Genomic DNA, 23,405 nt, shown 5'->3' with positions numbered 1-23,405 from the left:
CCAAAAAAAAAAAAAAAAAAAAAAAAGACATACACAAAAGAAAACTCAGCTCCATTTCAGTAACTGATTGAACAGGACAAAACTTCTCTTTGCCAAGAACTGTTTCCTAGTCATAAACATGTCTTTTTTTTTTTTCTTCATCACATAATGGCATACTGAATTTGTACTAACACCTGCATCCAGTATTCAAAAGTTAAAGGATAAGTAGTCAAAAGTGCATCTCCTTTTGTATTCCTCAAATAAGAAGTAGGGATACTGTGAGGTAGAATGCCAACAACTTGGACCGAAAAACAACTTGAAAGCTTTCAAAAGAGGAATTCTCACACCAATAATGTTTATAAGCATACAAATATAAGATGAAGCAGAAGAACAAAAGAAAAGGCTTCCACATTTATTTTATTTTTTCCCCAAGGGCATGGAGCTGCATTTTTTGAGCACCCACTGTTTGTCTCCTGGCCTCCAGATTTCTCAGCCTCACAGCAGTCCTTTCCCACTGTATTTTAGGAAATAGGAAATCTGTTTTTAAAAACCCATTTTCTTTTTTTTTTAATTAATTTTTTATTTATTTATTTTTGGCTGCATTGGGTCTTCATTGCTGTGCGCAGGCTCTCTCTAGCTGCGGCGAGCGGGGGCTACTCTTCGATGCAGTGCGCGGGCTTCGCATTGTGGTGACTTCTCTTGTTGCGGAGCACAGGCTGTAGGTGTGCGGGCTTCAGTAGTTGTGGCACGCGGGCTCAGTAGTTGTGGCACGCGGGCTCAGTAGTTGTGGCTCACGGGCCCTAGAGCACAGGCTCAGCAGTTGTGGTGCATGAGCTTAGTTGCTCCACAGCATGTGGGATCTTCCTGGACCAGGGCTCAAACCCATGTCCCCTGCATTGGCAGGTGGATTCTTAACCACTGCAACACCAGGGAAGCCCTAAAAACCCATTTTCTTATTCTTATTTTTATTCAAAAATAAAAATCACAGTTTCTCCAAAAGAAGTAACACTTGTCACCAGAACAGTTGCCAGATACCATATGAAATGATTAGTAGATTACACAGATAGACAAAAAGTGGTAGCAACAAGCACCTCTCTTCCATCACCTCCCCTCACATCGATTCTTTGCCCATCTCCCCATCCAGTAATCAGGTGAGAGCAAAACAGAAAAAAAAAAAAAAAAAAAAAAGGTTAAATGCTTTATATCTCTACTGGTGATCCTAAATTAACCGAAATAGAAAATGCTTCAGTTTTCACCATGTTGTTCTTATGATGCGTAAGTACTGCAAAAAACAAAACCAAAAACTTATGACCCCTGTTGATCTAGTGCACGTACCACTCAGCAGTCACTACATTAGCCACAACATGTGAAATGGGTTGAAGTGGAACATGACAACAGTGCTGAGAAGACAGGAGGGTCCCTGTACCAGAACGTTTTCACACTAAGTTAGGACTCTGCATCTCCAGCAGAGTCCATGACTTGGTCCACAATAAAACTAAATTTATGGCTAATTACAGACAAATTTTCTAACAATCAAAATTTTCAACCATAATACAATTCCATTAATATCCTCAAACTATCGTTTGTTTGTCTGCCTGCAACTTAAAAAAAAAAAATTCTCAAAACTCAAAGTTGACCAGTAAGTGTCCCCAAATGCCTCATGCTCAAATATATAGCATATAATTAAAGATGAACAGACTGAATGGCACGAATGGTTAATACAGCAAAATAGATTCACGGCCAGAAAATTTCTCCATGGTATATGGGTCTTTCAGAAATAATAATCTTTAAGTATAATCTCTTTTCCAAATAGTTTTTTCAAAGCTACTGTAAATATACTTTTCTTCGCTGGTCAACAATTTTTTGTTGGTCATGCTGCAATTTTTCAGCCAAAATAAGAACTTCTTACGGAAAATGAAGACAATAAATGGCCTGGGACAAAAGCAGTTTGTCCTTAGAATCCATTCCACACAACTTTAGACCCCGCCCATGAGAAGCTCCCGAGGCAACACAGAAATGATAGAATCAAGAAAGATAAACAAAGCTTTAGCAATTATTCTATCATTAGAGTATATAAGTCCTGGGTAATAAGAGGCAGATAATGCACTGCTCTCCAACCCACTGTCACTTGGACTTTTGTTCCATTCTCTCAGGGAGACGAAAATGTACGGATAAGAAGCATAGTTGAAACATTTCTCTGTAGGGAGGCAAAAAAGAAGTTGAGTCAGTCCCAATGCTTAGCCTTGATTGGTTTTTACCTGCCTGATTGAGTATCTGAAGACAGAAGTACATCCCAATCGAACTACTAATCCCAGCAATCAGTATGGCCAACTGTTTAGCTATTAACAAACGTTTCCTACGGATGACTTTTCACATCATGGCAAAACCAGCCTTATTCTAGTTAGGAAATTAATTTTTATTTATTTATTTTTTTGCGGTACACGGGCCTCTCACTGCTGTGGCCTCTCCCGTTGTGGAGCACAGGCTCCGGACGCGCAGGCTCAGCGGCCATGGCTCACGGGCCTAGCTGCTCCGTGGCATGTGGGATCTTCCCGGACCGGGGCACGAACCCATGTCCCCTGCATCGGCAGGTGGACTCTCAACCACTGCGCCACCAGGGAAGCCCCGGAAATTACATTTTAGTTTGAGCTTTTGGATCTTGATCTTTGCTTTCTTTTCATTTCCTTTTTTAACACTGGGTAGTGGAAATAAAAATAAAATCTAGTATTAGATGGGAAACAACAGTCATTTCACTTTTCCTTTCAGCCTCTGAGCCACTGGTAGTAAACCTTAGCTAAATAGTAAAAGCATTTGTTACACAGCAAAGGGAATCTTGTCCACTAAACTTTTCTGCAAGGTACTAAAATTAAAAATTTGCCCAAACAGAACCAAGCTTCACAAGTTACAGTCTTATGTCACCCTTTTTAAAAGTAACCAACAGCACTTTGAGGAAATGCAATACAAAGTTCTAACTTTTTTTCCCCCAAACTCTAGCACTTTTAACTAAGATTATAGCCACAGTGTCCCTTCTCTGGCTTCTTTAATAAAATACAATTTATTTCAGAATTCTGCTTTCATTGTGCTGCTTCGTAATTTAAAGTTTACAGAACTTTCATTTGAGATGTATAAAAAACATCAAAACATACGTAAATAATTCTTATTTTCAAAAATTTATTTTATTTTTGGCTGCGTTGGGTCTTCGTTGCTGCATGCAGGCTTTCTCTAGTTGTGGCGAGCGGGGGCTACTCTTCATTGCGATGTGCAGGCTTCTCTTGTTGCGGAGCACGGGCTCTAGGCGCACGGGCTTCAGTAGTTGCAGCATGTGGGTTCATTAGTTGTGGCACATGGGCTTAGCTGCTCCGCAGCATGTGGGATCTTCACGGACCAGGGCTCGAACCCGTGTCTTCTGCATTGGCAGGCGGATTCTTAACCACTGCACCACCAGGGAAGCCCTTAAATAGTTCTTTTAAAAAGTATTCCTCTGGCTCAAAACAATTCATGCCAGCAGAAGCTTTGAATTATGGATGGAACCATTCAAAATCTGAGTATTTTCAGTATTCACAGAGCTTACTAGAGCAATAGGTACCTCATCAACACTAAGCCTGAAAATGAAAGACAAAGTAAAAAAACTGTAACTGAAAATTTAGGGACAAGCCAAGACTTAGCATCTTCCAAGTCAAGAGAGACACAAGACTTTCACCCTTCTTCTGTTCTTTCCATGGAGGCTGGCAGGAATCAAATAGTCTACTTGAGGGGTCAAGAAGAATCAGTAGCTCTCCTTCAAGAGTGATCCCATCATTTAGGAAGAAAATTTTTAAAAACGGTGAAGATCTTCCCACGTGATTGGGTTGTGACAATGTTGCAGGCTTCGCAGGTGATTCAGGAGTGCTTTAGAAATTCCATAGGGGGAAAATATGACAACCCTTCTCTACATATTTTGAGAAGGGCATGCGTGAACAAAGACCCACCAGTGTGCACACATACTGGAAAACGCGTCTTTAAAAGACTACTTTCTCACGGTGGGTGAGAGAGGGCTCAAGATCAAACAATCCAGAAAAGACTGACTTGTAAATCAGACACAATTCTATTTAGAAAGTATGTTCTAGAGAAACCAGACTGGCTAAACTGCCATGATAGGCCTGGCTAACCTACCATGATAAGACTAGATATTCCCAAGATATCAAAGACCCGGTCTATCCCGGACAAATAAAGTACTGTGTTTCAAATATAGTGCTTTATTTTGCTGACTTTTCCACAGGTCATGGTGCATTTCTTTTAAATAAAGGCAAAAAATCTATTTCAACTCTGTTGTTTTTATGAATAGTGAAATTAAAGAGATTTTTGTTCTCATCTGATCTGTCTCTTGATGAATATGTGCACACTGGCTTCCCTTCCCTTCCCTGGCTTTGGAATAATATAAAGTTGAAACATATAAGAAAAAATAAGAAGGGCCAAGATAGATTAATGAAGGGTACCTGACCAAAGTGTAAAATTCACATAAAATGCTATGCCCTAGAGCTTCTCTGGTGGCGCAGTGGTTCAGAGTCCGCCTGCCAATACAGGGGACATGGGTTTGAGCCCTGGTCTGGGATGATCCCACATGCTGCAGAGCCGCTGGGCCCGTGTGCCACAACTACTGAGTCCGTGCGCCACGACTGCTGGGTCTGCGCACCACAACTGCTGAGGACCATGCGCCTGGAGCCCATGCTCTGCAGTGGGAAAGGCCACCACAGTGAGAGGCCCGCGTGCCATGGCGAGCAACGGCCCCTGCTCGCCACGGCTGGAGAGGGCCCACGCACAGCGGTGAGGACCCAGTGCAGCCAAAAATAAATAAATAAAATGAATAAATTTATTTAAAAAAATGCTATGCCCTAGATACTGAGGTTAGAGGACAGGTAAAAGACCAGTTGAGAGAATCACTTACATATACTTACTAGAATGGAGTGTAGCAGTATCAAAGGAAGAGAGAATTTTCCATAAGATGAAAAGGAGAGAAGAAAAAAAGGAATTAGCATTTATTAAAATCAGCTGTGTATTGTTGCTTTCCCTGTTGTATACCATTAATAATCATAGAGGTAGATTATCACTGTTGCTATTCCATAGTGAGGAAAACGGAGACTTAGAGAGGGGTAATGAACACTGTTAGTGGTATACCCGACATCCATTCCTTCCTTCCTCTCCCTAAGAGAACCCCAGCCCTCTGGTCCAGATGTGGGCAGAGATGCCCAATCAGACAGAAAGACTGACAGTCCACACCTGTGGAGGTTTCTGACTTCCTCTGAATGTCATAACATCAGCATGTGAACCAGCTTGAGGAAGGAGCCAAAACAGATGTGGGAGCCAGCAAGGAACCCAGCTGAAAGCCAAAAGACGCTAAGAACCTGAGCTACAGAAATGACCAACCCTGGAGCCCACCGTAGCTCTGGATTTGTTGTGAAATAATAAATTTCCTGATGATTCCAGCAAGCTTGAGGGTGGTTTCTAAAAGCATCCTGATACATGAATTCAACTTCTCCAAGGTCACCTGCAGTAAGTGGCAGAGCAAGAATTTGAACCAACATTGTTCTGGCTCAAAATAGGGCTTTTTTCACTAAACCACACTGTGGCATGAACTTTGATAATTTTTTTTTCTCATGATATGATCATGCAACGTTAGATCTAGAAAGGATCTTACCTTGCCATACATAAGAAAAGGCATTTACCTTACAAAAATGTTTGAAGTAGTGGCCTTACTTGAAAACACAGATAAGAAACATATCTTTAGCAAAAATACCCAGAATTTCATATTCTGCAGAACTTCTCACTTCATATGCATTTAACTTTTAGCAGAATGTGAATTCATACACCTTTAATAAATGGAATGAGCTCTTGAAAAGCATTCCAAGTTATTATTAATTTTCATAGGTGTGATAATGGTACTGTGGTTATGTAGGAAGATGTCCTTATTCTTAGGAGATGCATATTGAAATATTTAATGGTAAAGAGTCATGATATCTAAAACTTACTTTCACATGGTACAAAAAATTATACATATAAAGAAAGGGAGACAGAGAGTCATAAAGCAAAATAAAGCAAAAGGTTAATAATTACTGAATCTAGGTGGAGGGAATATGGGTCTTTGCTGAATTATTCTTTCAAGGTTTCTACATAGTTGAAAAGTTTTACAACAGAAAGTTTGGGTGTGGGGGAATATGGTGTAAGATACAGCACTGCAGAGCACAGTGTGGCTCTACATTGGAATAAGCTGAGGACTTTCAAAAATACTGAAACCAGGGCCTCACCCTGGGTTGTGGCCTGGGGATGGGTGATTGTAATGTGGCCCTCTTGTATGGTAGAAGGAGCCTGAGCTTGCAAGGCACAACTCATTAATACCCTGACAGTCCCAATCCCAAAAGCACAACTCAAATTTTTTTTCTGCAATGTTTTTTATTCATAAAAAATTGCCGTTTTAGGGACTTCCCTGCAGTCCAGTGGTTAAGACTCCACGCTTCCACTGTAGGGGGTGGGGGTTTGATCCCTGGTCGGGGAATGCTATGTAGCGCAGCCACACACACACACAAAATTGCCGTTTTAAAGTTAAGCATTAATTCCAACAATGAAGAAATTTCTCTGAAACACACATTGGGTAACATAAGGAATACTCAATTAAAATTAGACTAGGACTCTAACAGATCGATAATGAAGCCTTCTGTGCTGTGCTCAAGATCACGAGGGCAAGAAGAATGGAGCAGACTTGGTTATTCCCTAAACAAATCTATCCATAGACTCTATGGTCCAACATGCCAAAATTTAATTTATAAAAATGCAATTTAAGGCTTCCCTGGTGGCGCAGTGGTTGAGAGTCCGCCTGACGATGCAGGGGATACGGGTTCGTGCCCTGGTCCGGGAAGATCCCACATGCCACGGAGCGGCTGGGCCCGTGAGCCATGGCCGCTGAGCCTGTGCGTCCGGAGCCTGTGCTCCGCAATGGGAGAGGCCACAGCAGTGAGAGGCCCGCGAACCGCAAAAAAAAAAAAAGCAATTAAAAAAAGGAACAATATTTAAGGAGAAGCATTAAGCCATTTAATCTCTTTTTTAAAAAAAAGTCCTACTAAAATCATGCTCTTTATTCCACGCCAAAGATGAGTCACAATCTGTTAAACTATAAGGAAAGAAGAATTCCTTGAAAAATACACAACTCCAATTCTCCAAATTCAAATTTGTGCAAATTACTTAAAAATACTCTAGTGAGCATTACATACAGTAGAAAGCTCTCTAAGGTCCTATATCTAAATTTCAGCTGGCACGTGAGTCTCTGCAGTTCCATTTGTCTTTCTTAAAATATATGTGACTGGGGTATGAGATAGAGGTAAATAAACAGTAGATAAAGTTTAAAAAGAAATAAAAAATAAATGACAAACTTTAAAAATATAATCTTACAATAGAGATTTTATCTTGAAAAATATACCTTACAACCTAGGTGGCTTTTTCTTAAAGTTTCATTGATATCCAATAAATGCATATATTTAAAATGTATAATTTGATAAGTCATGACATATTTATATACCCTTGAAATCATCAGCAATCAAGATAATGAACATAACTATCCCAGGTGGCCTTTAAATCAAATAGATATGTGATGGTTCTAGCACAGATACAGTTTCTCAGAAAAGAAACAATTAAAAAAAAAAGTCTCCATACAAGTGTCCAAATACTTTCATCCATGGCTAAAATAAACATTAAGGCTTTAGAATTTTTCCCCTAATTTAAATCTAACAGGCAAGCATATATTGTGTTATTCTACCTTAGATTTAGGTCCAAATAAACAAATATACTCAAAAAACAAAGAAATCCTTAATATTTTTAAATGTACAGGAAAATGAAAACAAAAGCCATAGTCACATGGGATTATATTTTAGAATTTAAACACACACATATCAGGAATATCAGGAATCTCGGCTAACTGAAAAGCAAAACAATTTAGAAAGATCATACCTACATATTACAGCAATATATAGACTTCCTAAGTTTGGCATATTAGACCCAGGGTAAGCCCATCTCATAGGCAGGACTGCTCCAGGCAAAACTGAGGGAAAAAGAGTGTGTCTTCAGTAGCTATCAAAAGTCTCCATCTCCACTTCTTTCCTCCCCTTTCAGTGTTTCTTCCATTTTTCAGGGAACTCCCCTTGTGTACAGGGCCCTCATTGATGTACCAGCCTTCCCAAAGCTCTGGAAAAATTTTTGTCTTCAAGAACCCAAACCATATCCATTGTGTGCCCATACAGATCTTCCTCAACTTACAACAGGGTTACATCCTGATAAACCCATGTAAACTGAAAATACTGTTAAGTTGAAAATGCATTTAATACACCTAACCTACCAAACATCATAGCTTTGCCTAGCCTACCTTAAACATGCTCAGAACACTTCCATTAGCCTACAATCAGGCAAAATCATCTAACACAAAGCCTATTTTATACTAAAGTATTGAATATCTCATGTAATTTATTGAATACTGTACTGAAAGTGAAAAACAGAATGGTTGTACGGGTACAGAATAGTTGTAAGTGTATTAGTTATTTACCTCGTGACTGTCATCACGAGTGGATCGTGTAGCATACTGTCAGCCCAGAAAAAGATCCAAACTCAAAATTCCAGCTCCATTTTCAACTGAATGTATAGAACTTTCACACCATGGTAAAGTTGAAGCATTGGAAGTTGAACCATTGGAAGTTGGGGCATTTGTATTCTGTTTTCAGTTCAGAGTCCCTGCTTTCCTCGGGAATAGCTAGCAAATGTATTGATAATAAATGGCTAGGGTGTGTACTCCATTTCTTTTCCTTCCTTGCTGAGCAGTTGCAGTAGCTAGAAAAGGGACTGTTCTACCCTTAAGTGCCTAAGGCACAAAGATGGCAATCTTTCCCAAACTTAAAAGGATTAAAAACAAAAACAAAAAAAGGAAGAATGGATTCCTATGAAGGCCATCCAGGACTTCCAGAAGGCAAGTCCATTTGACCTTGCTTACCGTAGTGGCCTACACCAGACTTTCCATCAAGTTAAATCTCATATTGCCCAGCACAAGAGACAATTTTCATGTGGGGATCTTTTGTCTCCCCAACCGGACTGTGAAAACCATTATGGACAGGTGCCATGTCTATTGGTCTCTGATATCCCCAAGCACTTGGGACATGTGTTAAATATTTATGAACAAAAATAAAATAATTAATGAAAATCATTATATTATATCATACTCGTGCTATTTGTACCACAAAAACACATATATCTTCTTTAATATTTGAGGTGGAAATGTACACTAAGAGTTTTATTTGTTTAGGAAATTACATAGTTTTTACAATCACAGAAACAAAAGATTAGTTCTTTATGTACACTAGACAAAGGAAACTTAAGATTTTCTTGTTAATTGTGCCATATAGCTGAGATGACTACATTTCCATTGTGCAATTTTCAGTGTTACACATGTTTTTCAGGCTCTGTCACAAAGAAAACAAAGCAAAGTGAGAAAACAACTTCAAAGGTGTAAAGAAAAGCTAGGAGAAAAGCTAGGAGAAATTTCAGACCATGTCCAATGTAAGGTTTCCCAGGGTTCATAAACGAGGATGATTTCATGATTTCTGGTGGAAACATCAGCAACATTATAGGTTTTTAATATTTCAACTCAAACTCAAATAAAAATTGTCCATTTGAATGCAGTTTTGTTTCAGGACTCAGTTTTAGACTTTTGTACCAACTTAAAAGGTATAAAATCCATATGAAGAAATCTTGACTTTTTTTTCAAACCATTATTACACAGTGTTTAGTTATCACTATTCAAAATAGTAGATAACAAGCTCTAAACACATCAAAATAGTTTAGAATGTAATTTCTACAAGGACAATAATATTTGTTACTTTTCTTCACTACTATAATGTATATGCCTCATAAGAGTAGCTGGCACATAGTAAGTGCTCAATAAATCTGTTGAATGAAATGAATAAATGAATGAAGTCAGGAATGGGATATAGGTTTACAAAAGAAAAAAGAAAAGACCAAGCTTCTTCCAAGAGGCATAGATTTTACAAAGTACAATTTCTAGAAAGTCTCTTATGTAATCAACTCCAAAATGAAGTTTATCTAACCCTATATTTGAATTGTTTAAATAAAAAGTAACAATGGACTGTTTGTTTTGTAAATCAAAAAGGGGATTCATTTCATTTAATCAAATTGAAAGGTTTTCTACTACCAATGTCTGAATAATGTCAAGTATTTTAAGAAACTATTAAACTTATAGGTGATTCACTTTGTTATAGAGCAGAAACTAACACACCATTGTAAAGCAATTATACTCCAATAAAGATGTTAAAAAAATAAGAAAGAAACTACTAAACATTCTCTCCAAATTAATGGATTTGAGTCCTTAGAAAATCTTTTTACTCAAAGGATTTTTACGTAAATCTTTTTTGTTTAAAAATACATATTCATTTTCATACCCTTTGATTTTCTCAGTAAAAAGAAGTCTTAAAATCAAAACAAAATTAACTCAAAGGGATACATTTCATTTGAGCTGAGGCCACTGGAAGACAATAAAGCTAATGGTTACTTCACCAGGAACATTAGTCATTCAACAATGGCGAACCCTGGAAAACCTCACAGTGGACAGAGTCTGAGGTTCTGTCTGGTTTTACGGAGTTAAAAACAAAACAAAGGACCTGCTCTTCATGTCTAATGTGCTGTTCTCAGGCCCACTCGCCCCCCACGTGGTCAGGTGGCCACGGTCATAGCTCAGACTGCCGCCAGGGCTCGCCCAGCACTGGGCGCCGAGCAGCACAAAGCCTGGATGTTTGAGATGTTTCAAGTAATGTGGACAGAAAAAATTCTCTGGTTAACCCCCCAAAAAAAGAGATTAATAGAAAAGCAGTAAATAATAAACATATCGTTATTGTCCCTTTTTACCACCTCACATGAGTTAAAACTTGGTTTTAGGTTTACAAAATGGCCCCTTAAGTTTTGTGTAGATAAGATGATCAGAGAGCTCATCTTCCAAAATAAGGCAAAGCAAATTTTCTATATGGAAGGCCTCTGCCTCAGTCTCATAAAAGCAGACTGAAATAGATGAAAACCCCTATTCCATGCCTTAAACAGAGGCAAAGGCAAAAGAGGGGCAAAGAAAAAAACCTGTCATAATCAAGGGAAAAGACCAATGTGAAAAGAAGAGCAAAATGAGAAAGATGCCGCATTAAAAGAAACACAAATTCAAGTGGTAATATTAAGAAAACTGAACAACAATGGTAGAACAAAGGGAAGAAGATTGTGAAAATCAGATAAAATTTAAATAAAAGGTGGACTGTTTTGGCCATTTTATTTAATATGTTAAAAGTAAACATTCAATACTACATAGTTGTACGTAACATCACACAAAACTTTATAAACATCAGTGTGGACTATACATTAAAAAGTAGAAAGAAATCTGATTGTTCTGAGTTTTCATCAATTGGATGTTGAACAATAAGGACAAAAGGACAATACACTTTTAAAAGTTGCTTTCTGCTTAGCAACCTTGCATTTGAGGATCACTGTTCACGATACTTAATATTAGTTGGAACAAAAAATATTTCTTTGTATGTCCCACTTGTTTTAACAGGTCTTACTCTGAGTACACTAGAATTTCATTTCCACTTTAAAAAGTGATAATATCATAAGGTTGTGACAACTCTTCTGTTAATAACCACAGAGAGGGAAAGCTGAATTCAAAGAAACTGACATAATGTGCTAACGCTGGGCTTTTTGACTTTTAAAGACTCAGAACTCATTTTTAGGGACAAGAGGAAAAAAAAACTAGTTTCTTAAAATACAGACTTTCCCTACCTGTCTTCACTCACCTTCCTAAATAAAAGATTCGCTGGAGTAAATAAAATCCTTCAAGCCACTATATTCTGAAATGTGCACATTTCACTGTATTCAAGGTACAAAAATAACTTAGTGTAAGAAGGGGTCCTCTAGCCAAGTAATCCTTTTGAAATTTAAAAGTAAATAATCTAATTTTTCTCTTTGAATATACTGCTAACAAAACATACATCTAAACATTTTTTCCTGCAACACACGTGAAAGTTTTACAAGCTTTAAGTTAATAAAATGTATTATCTCCTAGATACATAAAGTTTGTTCTCACAATATCAACATCTGCTACAATCTAGGATATACCAAAACTCAATGTTAACATTTAAAATCCCTTTCAAAGTTTCTTGGCTCTTTTAGGTACCTTATACTTTCTTGTGAACATACCAGTAAGAAGTCTCTACAAATATAAAGTTAAAAGGAAAAATGCCCTTCAGACAAAAGATCTAAAGTCACAACTTCTTAATAATGACAAACAAATGTCCATTTCTAAATGCAAATGTTTACTTTGTATTTGCTTGCACCCTGTCCTTCTCCAATGCTTTTAAAAAGCACTTACAACTTATCCCTACAATGTCCTCTGTGAGTGAGGGCAGGGTAAATGCCTTCCCTCTTCCCACTGAAAGGATAAGAACACTACTCAGCCATAAAAAGGAACGAAACTGAGTCATCTGTAGTGATGTGGATGTATCTAGAGTCTGTCATACAGAGTGAAGTAAGTCAGAAAGAGAAAAACAAATACTGTATGCTAATACATATATATGGAATCTAGAAAAATGGTACTGATGAACCTAGTGGCAGGGCAGGACATAGAGAACGGACTTGTGGACACGGCGGGGTCGTAGGGGGAAGGGGAGGGTGGGACGAATTGAGAGAGTAGCATTGACATATATACACTACTACATATAGCTGATTCATTTTGTTGTACAGCAGAAACTAAAACAACATTGTAAAGCAATTATAATCTAATAACGATGAAAAGAAAAAAAAGGATAAGAACAGGGAGAGTCCTGGAGGTTAAGTGTAATGCTCAAGGTCATGTGCCAATTCTCAACCACTGCGCCACCAGGGAAACCCCCCAGACAATTCTTCATCAGAAGCTTCACTTTTTTAAAAGTTGAAGACATTATATACATCTGTAAAATATCAATAAATACTCAAATGTCTTCACCAAAACGAAAAATGTTAAATGAAAGAGATATGAGCTACAGAAATAGTCATGCTGAAATGTGTTAAGCAAAAACTCAGACCTTTCATCTTGCAGACCAGACACTTAAGTGTAGTTTCTAAGTGCCTATAAATTAATTTTTTAAAGTTTCATTTTAGATTAGCTGCTTTAAAAGTGTATGAACAAAAAAGGGCGACTTTTAAAAAGTTAATTGTTTTAGCCAGTGAAAATGCAATATATTCAACTAAATTGGATAACTGATGATTTGGTTAGACAAAAGATTATATATACAAAATTACCCACATTGTACTAGATAGTTCACATATTTGAAAAGTTTTAACAATGTTATGGAACTCTGTAACACTTCTGAGTAGATTAGTTTTCAGATTTTGTTACTGAGGATATCTCTTTCATGAAAGATATTTCTTGCATTTTTATAATTTCAGAGGGCACAGTAATTAAACTGGTTTAATTGACAAGTAAAGCAGAATGATTCTATAAATGAAGCGGGTGGCACAGGCCCGATCAATTTTCTTATTTAAAAAGATACATTACCCAATTGTGTAATGCCTATTAAGTGTGTGGTGAAGTTAGTTAAAGTGCTTTATTTGCTAATTACATATACCTTCTTTATGATTCCTATTACACTATTTACTACGCCTATTTGAAAAGCTAATTATTTATTAAGACTGCTCAAGAGAAAGAATTTTACTCTTGAATGGAAAGAGAAATAAAGCTTAGGTCCTTAAGGAAATGATATCGTTTTATTTCCACAGTGTTGGTTTGATAAATTCTCTTTATTATTATTGATTCTGAAGCCACACACATCACATCATCATTTGGGACATTCAAAATCTAATTTGTATAATTTGTATTAATTATAATAACATCCAACTTAGTTACAGGAAGTTTGGGAGTCAGAAATTCTTTCAGTAAAAAAAATGGCCACATCAGGTATTAAAAGAAGACATTTGATATGTACTTTTCAGAATATTTTAAGTTCAATCTTCAAAATGAAAAATATTTTCCTAATAAAACATGTTATAATTCCCTCTCTATTTCCAAAAATAGTAATTGAGAACATAAAAATTCAACTCAACACCACAAATAATAGTATGCTCCATAATATCACTTACAATGTCATTCAACTACTCATAAACAAATTGAGAATAACATTGTTTAATTCATTCTACAGCATTCATTAAGCCTACCTATGTACCAGGTACTCTGCTGGGCACTTGGGATTAAATTATGAATGAAACACTATCCTTACCCTCAAAGAGCTTTCTGTTTAGTAGAGGAGAAAATCACATATAACAGCAAATATGTGATAGGTATCGTTATAATAGTGGTATATATATTTGGTTATGCAAGTTTAAATGAAAGAGTGATCAACTCAACTCATCCCAATAACTAACTTTCATAAAAACTCATATAAACATTGAAAAGTATAAATCCCATAAATCATCATGCATATGAATAAGAACTCTGCTTATTTCAATGACAGCAATAATTCTTTATCTTTACAAAAAGTATAGTTCTAAAAAATATAGTCACCCATTGTTTCAAGACATACCAGGAACAAAACAGAATTAAACTTGAAAAGATGTACCAAATACTAGTCAAACTCATTCCGACCTCACAGTAACCCTGTGAAGTAAATTTTTCTATTATCCCCGCTTTATAGATGGGGAATCTGAGGTTACCGCGGCCAAGATCACAAGGATAGCAAGAGGAAATGCTGGCACTTGAACCTACAGTCTGGTTGTGGAGGTCTCCTTAACCACTACATCACACATCCTCTCAGTGGACGATGATGATGGTGATGATGATGATGGGGCAGCTAACAGCAAGTACTCTGTGACTTGTGCCCTCTCACTTATCCTTAAGGCAACCCTTAGATGAAAAGTCATTCCTCCCGTTTACAGGAGAAAACCCTCACAGGCCAGGTTTGAAACCTGCCTAAGGTCAGTCAGCCATCCAGGGATGGTGGCTAGATTCAAACTCGGGCAGCATGGCTCCCCTCTGCTCTGAGGCCTCTCAATAATTCAGTCTTACACTCAAGAAAAAGACCACATGATGAAATTTATTAAACAATTCAAAAAGACTTTGTATAAGTCTTCCTGAAACACTCTGCAAGGTTTTGGGGCTTATGATAAGCATTTCCTTATGACAGCACTTACATTTGAGTCAACTTTACTACTTTTGGCTGATCATAAACACATTTCTCCTCTTTAAAAAGAAATCTTTCTGTAGAAACTTGGCAGATTTCAGTACAGGAACAGTCTATTCTTTACAATTAAATTTATCAACAACTTATTCTGGTTAGTCTGAAAGAGAAGGAGAGAATGAACTACTAAAAGGCCTTTCCTGTACTTTAATATTTCAAAACATGTTTGGTTTGGCCTAATTTGAATCTTGTGGACAACTAGACCAGAACTTGATTCAAAAAGAGGAATACCATTTAAAATAGGCTGAATTCTCAAAAGCGACCTCAGAAGGTGATTCAGAGTAACTATTTCTCATAATTTTTAGTTTTATCTCAAATTAAATATTAAAGATGCCTAAGGCAAGATTCTCATAAAGCATATATGGCCAAGTATGTGTACTTTTGAACAGCCAACAACCAAGAGACCAAATTAAAATTTTGTTCAAGAGCAATCAAGTATACAAAAGAGAGATATCAAAAGAAAAAAAAAGCCCTTTTTGTCCTTAGCACACCCCACTGTGCCCAGTGACAGAGAAATAAAAAATTCTGTGCTTTAATTTCTTGCTAGAATAGAGGTGAGCTAAAGATGAAGTGTCAAGCTGGATTTGCATCTTACCTTGCTTTCCTCCAACAGGTTCAAAGACTTCATAACCTTTAAGTTAATACTGAATTCACGTTTTTTTTTTCAAAAGGGAACCTAAAGAACTATTTTAAAATAAAAATAGTAAGCCATGCCACAAGGCAACCTGTCTTCTCTTGGTCTATCTCCACACATTCAAATTAGAAATACCTTTTACTTTGCCTTTATTGAATAAAAGTTTAACTTTGATTTGGAGGAAAACCTACCCATTAGCCGTTTTGCACTTTTTGCAGGTCATACAGTCTATCAGATCACATCGCTGACTATGACCACTCACTAAGAAAGCATGCCATTACAGCTCATTTTATAAGCATTATAATGCCCCGATGGTGGAAGTCTGGCAATACCTAGAAATACAGCAAGGCTGGTGAATAAGGAGTCGAGGGGCGGGGGAAGAGGGAGAGAGGGGGAGGCAGTCGCCACCTCAAATCCACGCCTGACCGGGAACCTCCAGCCCACAACGTGATCCCTGCCCTCCCCAGAGTGGACCGGCTACAACATTTTTCTAGATTCTCCCCCACCCCTCCGCCAACCCAACACGGTACTCACCCTTCTGTGAAGTCGGCACCGGGTCCAGCCCCGAGACGGGTCGGGGTGGCAGCGAGGGAGGGGACGTCTGGGCTGTGGGCGGAGGGTGTCGCTGCGTCACTCGAGTGCAGGACGCTGAGTTCGAGGGGTGGGAGCGGAGAGGGGCAGGAAAATCAAGTCACGGCCGCAAAGGGACAAGGAGAAACGGGGGGGAGGGGGGAGAGCCCCTTCCCTAAAATAAACCCACCGGCCCCTGCGACCCTCCTGCCCCAGGGAGGGAAAATAAAATCAGGGGAAATTAAAGACTGACAAATAAATCCCTAAAACGACGAGGAGCGAGGAACAGACTTTAATTTAAAGGGGGGAGATTGAGCGAGGGCTGGAGGGGAGAGAGAAGTGGCTCTAGGTCTATCCCATGCCTTTGCAGTCCCCAAGCAGAGGAGGAGGCTGGCTGAGGGGAAGTTGCAGCGGCTCCTGAGGAGGAGGCGGAGGAGGCGGAGGAGGAGGTTACACCGTAACAAGTACAGACAGCCATGGATCAGAGGGGCGCTGCGAGAAGGGGCGGCCGCGGCTGGGCGAGCGGCGGCGGCGGCAGCACCGCCTGCTCGGCTCGCTCAAGACATTTAATTGGATTGATAGGTTGTGCAGTGACTCACAGACTTTACAGAGTCGTACAGCAGTCCCCGCCCAGCTGGACAGGGGAGACGCGGCGGGGACGGGAGGGGAAAGGGGGCAGTGGAAGAGCCGGGAGGGGAGGAGGCGACTGAGAGGGCGAGGCTTTGAGGGGGGCGGGGAGCGGAGAGAAGCCACCCAGTAGCGAAGCCTGCCGCTCCGACGGGCGTGGGCGTCGGCCAATGACGGCGCGGCTCGATAGGCGGCTGGCTTCGCCCCTGGCCCAATGAGTCTTCTAAGGACACTGCCGCGAACTGGAGGAGGGAGGGGGAATGGAGTGGGGGCTGGGGAGAGGTGGGTGGACGTTGAAAAGGGGGGTGGAGGGAAAGATGAGGCGCCGGAGACCAGCGGAGTCACTCTGCCCTCCTCGCCCCGAAGTGCGCCTTCTGCCAATCCCGGGGCCGCGTGGAGGTGATGGACGCAAGTGTGTGACCAATGAGGAGGAGAAGCTGCCGCAGAGAGCCAGAGGGGAAGGAGTGGGCGGGCCAACGCCCTCCCCTCCCTCAGGCGCCCAGGTCCTCCCTCCTGCCCATTTCGTGTCAGTCGGAGGGGCCGCGCTGCTGGCGGCGTGACAGCGATAGGGACTGGCTGTGCTGCCGACTGCGCGCCGGCAGGAGGAGGAGGCGGCGGAGGCTGGCTCCTTACTCAGCCTGCAGGCTGTTACTGCTGCTGCTGCTCAGCCTCTGCCTGGTGCTGCCGGGGAGCCTCTGCGGCCAAACCCCACTCTCGAGTGGCAGACAGTTTTGGAGCGAATCAGATCAAAACTTTGCCTCAGGTCGGTGCAGTGCCCACTCTTGGAGACAGCTCCGTGTGACGCCTTGTGGGGCTGTGCTCTGGGAGCTGAGGGAGCTGGACGCCAGAGACCGGAGGCTTGGCAATGGCATTTGCCTCCTTGCTTGCCTGTTTTCTGGGGAAGTCAGGGTAGGGTGTGGACAGGTTGAAACAGCTCCTGAATGCATACCATTTCTTTATTGAGTTTCTAGAAAAGGCACTTCTTAACCTGGCATGAGTGAAGATGTATGGGCTTTGTGCGTGTATATATGTATTAGCCACCTCCAGCCCTCTCTCCCGCACCGCTCCCACTTCTCTGCCCACGGTCCTCACCTTGTACCCTGACAGCAATCCTAGGGAGCACTCACTACTAGATCTTCTCGCGGCTTATTCCCAGGAGCTATGGCTTTTTCTCAATTTCTTGCCTACTGTCTCGTAATCATTTTACAGACCTTAACACTTTCCACGCACTTGAAAGGAACTGTTATCACTAATAAACCTGAACAGAGATGCCCACAAAAGCAAATACACTGGCAAAAATCCACCTTCTTTCCCACAAGGTGCATTTCTGCACGTTATTTGAAATTTACGACAATTGCTTCCTACCAAGAAACCAAGGAAAGACATATCACATACCTACAAAAAAAAGATTTTCAAAACCACTTAGAATACCCAAAGTCCATTCTCCATAGACAAGTCAACTAGAGAGACCTAGGGTTGATTTATGGTCTTGAAGTGAGCAAAATCATTTTTCCCCCCATAATTATAAGGTTAAAACCTACAGTGGTCTGGAATTCAGAGGAGACATAATAAGTGAACAATAAGCCTTCAGGCTTATTCCAGTCATATTGGGGCTTTCCTTGATTATTGTCATTTTAAGGTATGGATCCTTCCCCTAAACTGTAATTGTGACACTCAGCCTGACACCACTTACCTCTTCTCTTTCTGATTTTAGCCCTACTCCATGATTTCAGCCTGTATTCTAAGCCCACCTAAGAAAATGAACCAGGCTGCAGACTTCTCATAGTGCCCAGATTGTGTACCTGTTGCCCCTCGGTGTTTTGAAACTTCTTCGGAGTTCGGCAGTGCAAGGAGCCCAGCATCCTCATCCCAGGACATAGTGATCTGCAGGAGGTGGGCCATGTTCCCTTAGCCAGGTCACCCTGTGATAATTTAAACACACTAAATCCCTCATGTGAGAAAAATCAGCTCTGTTTCTAGTGTGGGCTGTTTTACTGCATTTAAGAATAATGCTGATAATACTTTTTAGAAAGCCTGTTTCTTATTTCTTTCACTGTGAGGTCATTTTATGGCTCAGGTGAATATCATTGGTCGGAGTGTTATCTTACATACTGTGGATGGTACTGAAAACACAGAAAGAGATTTTGAGTCTAGACATACACTAGTATCTTTCAGAGGATCTCCAAATAGCTAGGGTTAGCATCCTGTGGCAGAAGTTGCTCCTTTGTCAGTTGTTATTGGCATGTCTCCAGTCCCCACCATGTGTCATTTTCTAATTCTGTGCTCACCCTATTCCAGTATTTCTTAAATGGTTGTCTAAGGCCAACCTAGATTCCTGAGTCTGCTCTCAGATCTATTGACTCATTATCTCTGTAGTCTGGTCCTGGACGTCTGTTTTTTTAGCAAATACCCCCGGTTACTTGAAAAAATATTAAAATATCAAATGTTTCATTTGAAAACCCCTGTTTACTCCTTCCTTTTGAAAATTTAAAAACCCTTATTTATTTCTTCCTTTCTTCTTTTTCCCTTTCTCACACATATCTATTTTCTTTCTTCCACATATATTCCTTTCTCCTATATATTTTCTATCTCTCATTTTTGTGATCACTTCCCTTTCTACATTTCTTGTGCACAGGACTGTCTTATACACTGGCAGGGTGATCCCCAACAAAAAAAGGATGAAGTTGGCAAATGGGCTTTCATAAATACCATAGGCATACCTTATAACTACAACACTTAAAATATGGGGAAGTCAAATAAATGTATAAGCTTAAAAATATCATTGTAATTGATGTTATGTATAAATCTACAATATGTGTGAAACTAGTTTATGATTTCAAAGTATGCAAAGACAGAATTTTTTATATGTGGGAATCACATTTCAAAATGCAAATTTCAATATACAAATGATATCAATACATTTATATTGTTACTGTCATTTTTTTTCTAAAGAGTGGAGTGAGACTAATGATGTGCTAAGAACTATTATGGTTACCAAAAAAAATTAAAAAGTACTATATGAGATTTTTGTTATCTCATAGAGCTTATATACAACCCATATGGACCAGGAAGCAAAAGCACATCCTTTATTGAAGATAGAGGCTTCAACCCAGTCTCATTAGCATTCCCAAAGAGAGAGCCCAAACATTAGCTCACAATCCAAATTACAAAACAAATGAAGAAAAAACCCACCATGACTTAATTGATATTTATAAGACATTCCATCCAAAAATAACAGAATACACTTTCTTCTCAAGTGCTCATGGAACATTCTCCAGGATAGATCATATCTTGGGGCACAAATCAAGCCTCAGTAAATTTAAGAAAATTGAAATCAAGTATCTTTTCCACAACACTATGAGGCCAGATATCAATTACAGGAAAAAGTTTATAAAAATACAAACACATGGAGGCTAAATAATATGCTACTAAATAACCAAGAGATCACTGAAGAAATCAAAGAGAAAATCAAAAAATACCTAGAAACAAATGACAATCACTCTATGACATAAATCACAGCAAGATCCTTTTTGACCCACCTCCTAGAGAAATGGAAATAAAAACAAACAAATGGGACATAATGAAACATAAAATCTTTTGCATAGCAAAGGAAAACATAAACAAGACAAAAAGATAACCCTCAGAATGGGAGAAAATATTTGCAAATGAAGCAACTGACAAAGGATTAATCTCCAAAATTTATATGCTGATTCACTTTGTTATAAAGCAGAAACTAACACACTATTGTAAAGCAATTATACTCCAATAAAGATATTAAAAAAAAAAAGAAAAAATAAAACGCCACCATGAGCAAGAGGAGGCAGAGAAGGAAAAAAAGAAAAACAGCAGAATTAGACCCTAAATCTGAAAATGGACAATTTAAAAATAGGCCCATTTCGCTTATGAACATAAATGCAAAAATTTCTAAATATTAACTAACCGAATCCAACATTCTTCCTCCAGTGAACTGGGAAAACCCTTGATATTCACTTCCCTCTCTTTAGAATATACCTGTCTAGCTACCTATCTAGCCATTTATCATGAAAACATAATAAGTAGGGTTTATTCTAGAAATTCAAGTATGATTTAACATCAGAAAACCTATCCAAATAACTCACCTCAAAAAGAATAAGAGAGAAAAATCATTCGAGAATGTGCATCATTATTAATAATAAAAACTTTCAGGAAAGTTAGGAATAGTAAGAAATTTACTTAACTTTATGAAGGACCAAAAATGTACAGCAAAATATTATTAATTGATTAACTTTAAACACATTCCATTTAAGTGTAGGATCAAGAGAAGGTTGCCACTGCTGTTTAACATGATATTGGAAGTCCTGGCTGACAAAATAAGATTTGTAATAAAAGGAAGAAGAAATTAAATAGAAGAATCAGAAGGAAAGAGATAAAATTGGGATTGTTTGCAGTAATATGATCAACCACATAAAACACCTTATAGAAACAATAAGCTATTAGAAATAATAAAAGAATGCAGCAAGGTTACAGAGATGCTTTTCTCCCCTTCTTCCAAAGAACTACTTTTTTTTTTTATGGGGCACAAGGCCAACCAGAATAAAGATAACATTTGCTAGCCTCCCTTGTAGCTAAGTATTGCCATGTTCCAGGCAATGGGTTAAAAGCAGAACTGGTGCACACATTCCTAAAAGGAAGGAATGTGCCTCATCCTCTTTCCTGCCATCTGAAATGAAGATACAATAGCTGGAGCTTCGGCAGTCATCCTAGACCGTGAGCTGAGTTTGAATATGGAAGCCACACATAGCAGAACAAGAAAGAAGGCACCTGCTATACTAACACCAGCCCTAAAATGTCTACCTCCAAACTTTGGAACTTCTTGAATAAACATCTATCTCATTCATGCCACTGTTATTTTGGTTTGTGTATGTGTGTTCCTGGTGTTACAGATAGCCAAACCTTATCCTGATACAGCAAGATTCCCAAATTCAAAATCAATTCATGAAAACCAAAAGTATACTTACATACTAGTACTAACAAACTAGAAAATAAGATACTTCTTACAATAGCAACAAAACTCTAAAGTCTTTGGGAATTAACCTAAGAAAAAAATGCATAAAACTTTCATGGGAAAAAATGTTAATGCTATTAACAGACTTCAAAGAAGACCTGAATAGGGGTATATATAATGTCTGTGGATAGGAGTAACATTCTTAAGATATCAGTGATCTCTAAATGTATTCATAAACTCAGTGCAAACCATTCAAACTTTTAATGGGATTTGAAGAATTTAAACATTCTCAAATACATATGGAAGATTGAATTCCATTATAATCTGGTCATTTTTGAAAACAAAAATCATAGAGGGGAAATTTACCCTTCCAGATAATGACATAAGTCACAGTAGCAGACATGTAGAACAGTGGGACAGAATAGAGAACTCAGAAACAACACTTTTACCTATGAGAACTTGGTATGTGATAATGGTAACATCACAAATCTATGAGAAAATCATGTAGAGATAGTCAACTATTGCTGCAGTAATAATACCATGTAATGAACAACACAGAAATACCAGTGGCTTATGGCAGCCATTGTTTTTTCTCTCTCACAGGTCTCTACTGATCTCATCTGGTCTGGTCAAGACTTGGCTGGACTCAGCCGAATTCAGCTGGGCTTTGCTCCAGGACACAGGTTAGTTCAGGTCTTTATCACATGCCTCATTCTGGCAATGACAGGAGCTCAAGAGATGAAGTCTCATCACCCAAACACATTTAACACGTCTGCTGCCATCTCCTAATATTTCATTGACCAAATTAGTCACATGGCCAAGTCTAACAAATTGGCAGAAGGTACTGCAAAACCACATGGCAAAGAGCATGGGCGTATAATTCTATAGCATGGAGGACACGAAGGATTGGGAATAATAATCCAACCTAACACAAGTTTTGTTTCATAGATAATGTTGGAAAAATTGGTTCACCATGGAGAAAAGTAAAGCTGCATCCATATCTCATACCATTTGGAAAGGTGAAATTTCAGTGAATAAAAAAACCTAAAAGGGAAAGGGAAAACTATAGAGCTAATAGAAATTAAAAACAGAAGAGTAGCTTTGGAATCTTAGGATAGGAAAAGATTTCTTCAATAAGACTCTGAAAGCATAAACTATAAAACCAAAAGAATGATGAACTTGACTATATCAAAATTAAAGTTTCTGGTTAACAAAGAACATCATAGACAAGCTAAGAGAAAGTTGATAGACTGAGAGGTGTTTCCAAACCAAGAAGACATTAATGTCTAGGATATAATAGGAATTATATTCCTATTATATTGAGAAGAAAAAAACAGGAAAC

The 23,405-nt window shown here is 38.9% G+C and overlaps 1 protein-coding gene across 1 annotated transcript in view; it reads right to left on the bottom strand.

Annotated features, from left to right (window-relative positions):
- Positions 1-17,102, bottom strand: part of SERTAD2 (SERTA domain containing 2) — a 112,147-nt gene extending 95,045 nt beyond the window's left edge. Inside the window, exon 1 of the mRNA XM_024752982.1 lies at positions 16,417-17,102. The gene's annotated coding sequence lies outside the window, so the exon portion shown is untranslated. The remainder of the gene's footprint in view (positions 1-16,416) is intronic.
- Positions 17,103-23,405: the final 6,303 nt, after the last annotated feature.

Source organism: Neophocaena asiaeorientalis, unplaced genomic scaffold (assembly GCF_003031525.2).
Source record: "Neophocaena asiaeorientalis asiaeorientalis breed wild unplaced genomic scaffold, Neophocaena_asiaeorientalis_V1.1 scaffold100, whole genome shotgun sequence".
Classification (NCBI taxonomy): Eukaryota; Metazoa; Chordata; class Mammalia; order Artiodactyla; family Phocoenidae; genus Neophocaena; species Neophocaena asiaeorientalis.
Note: the sequence above shows the minus strand (reverse complement) of the source record. Positions and strands in the feature narration are given on the sequence as shown.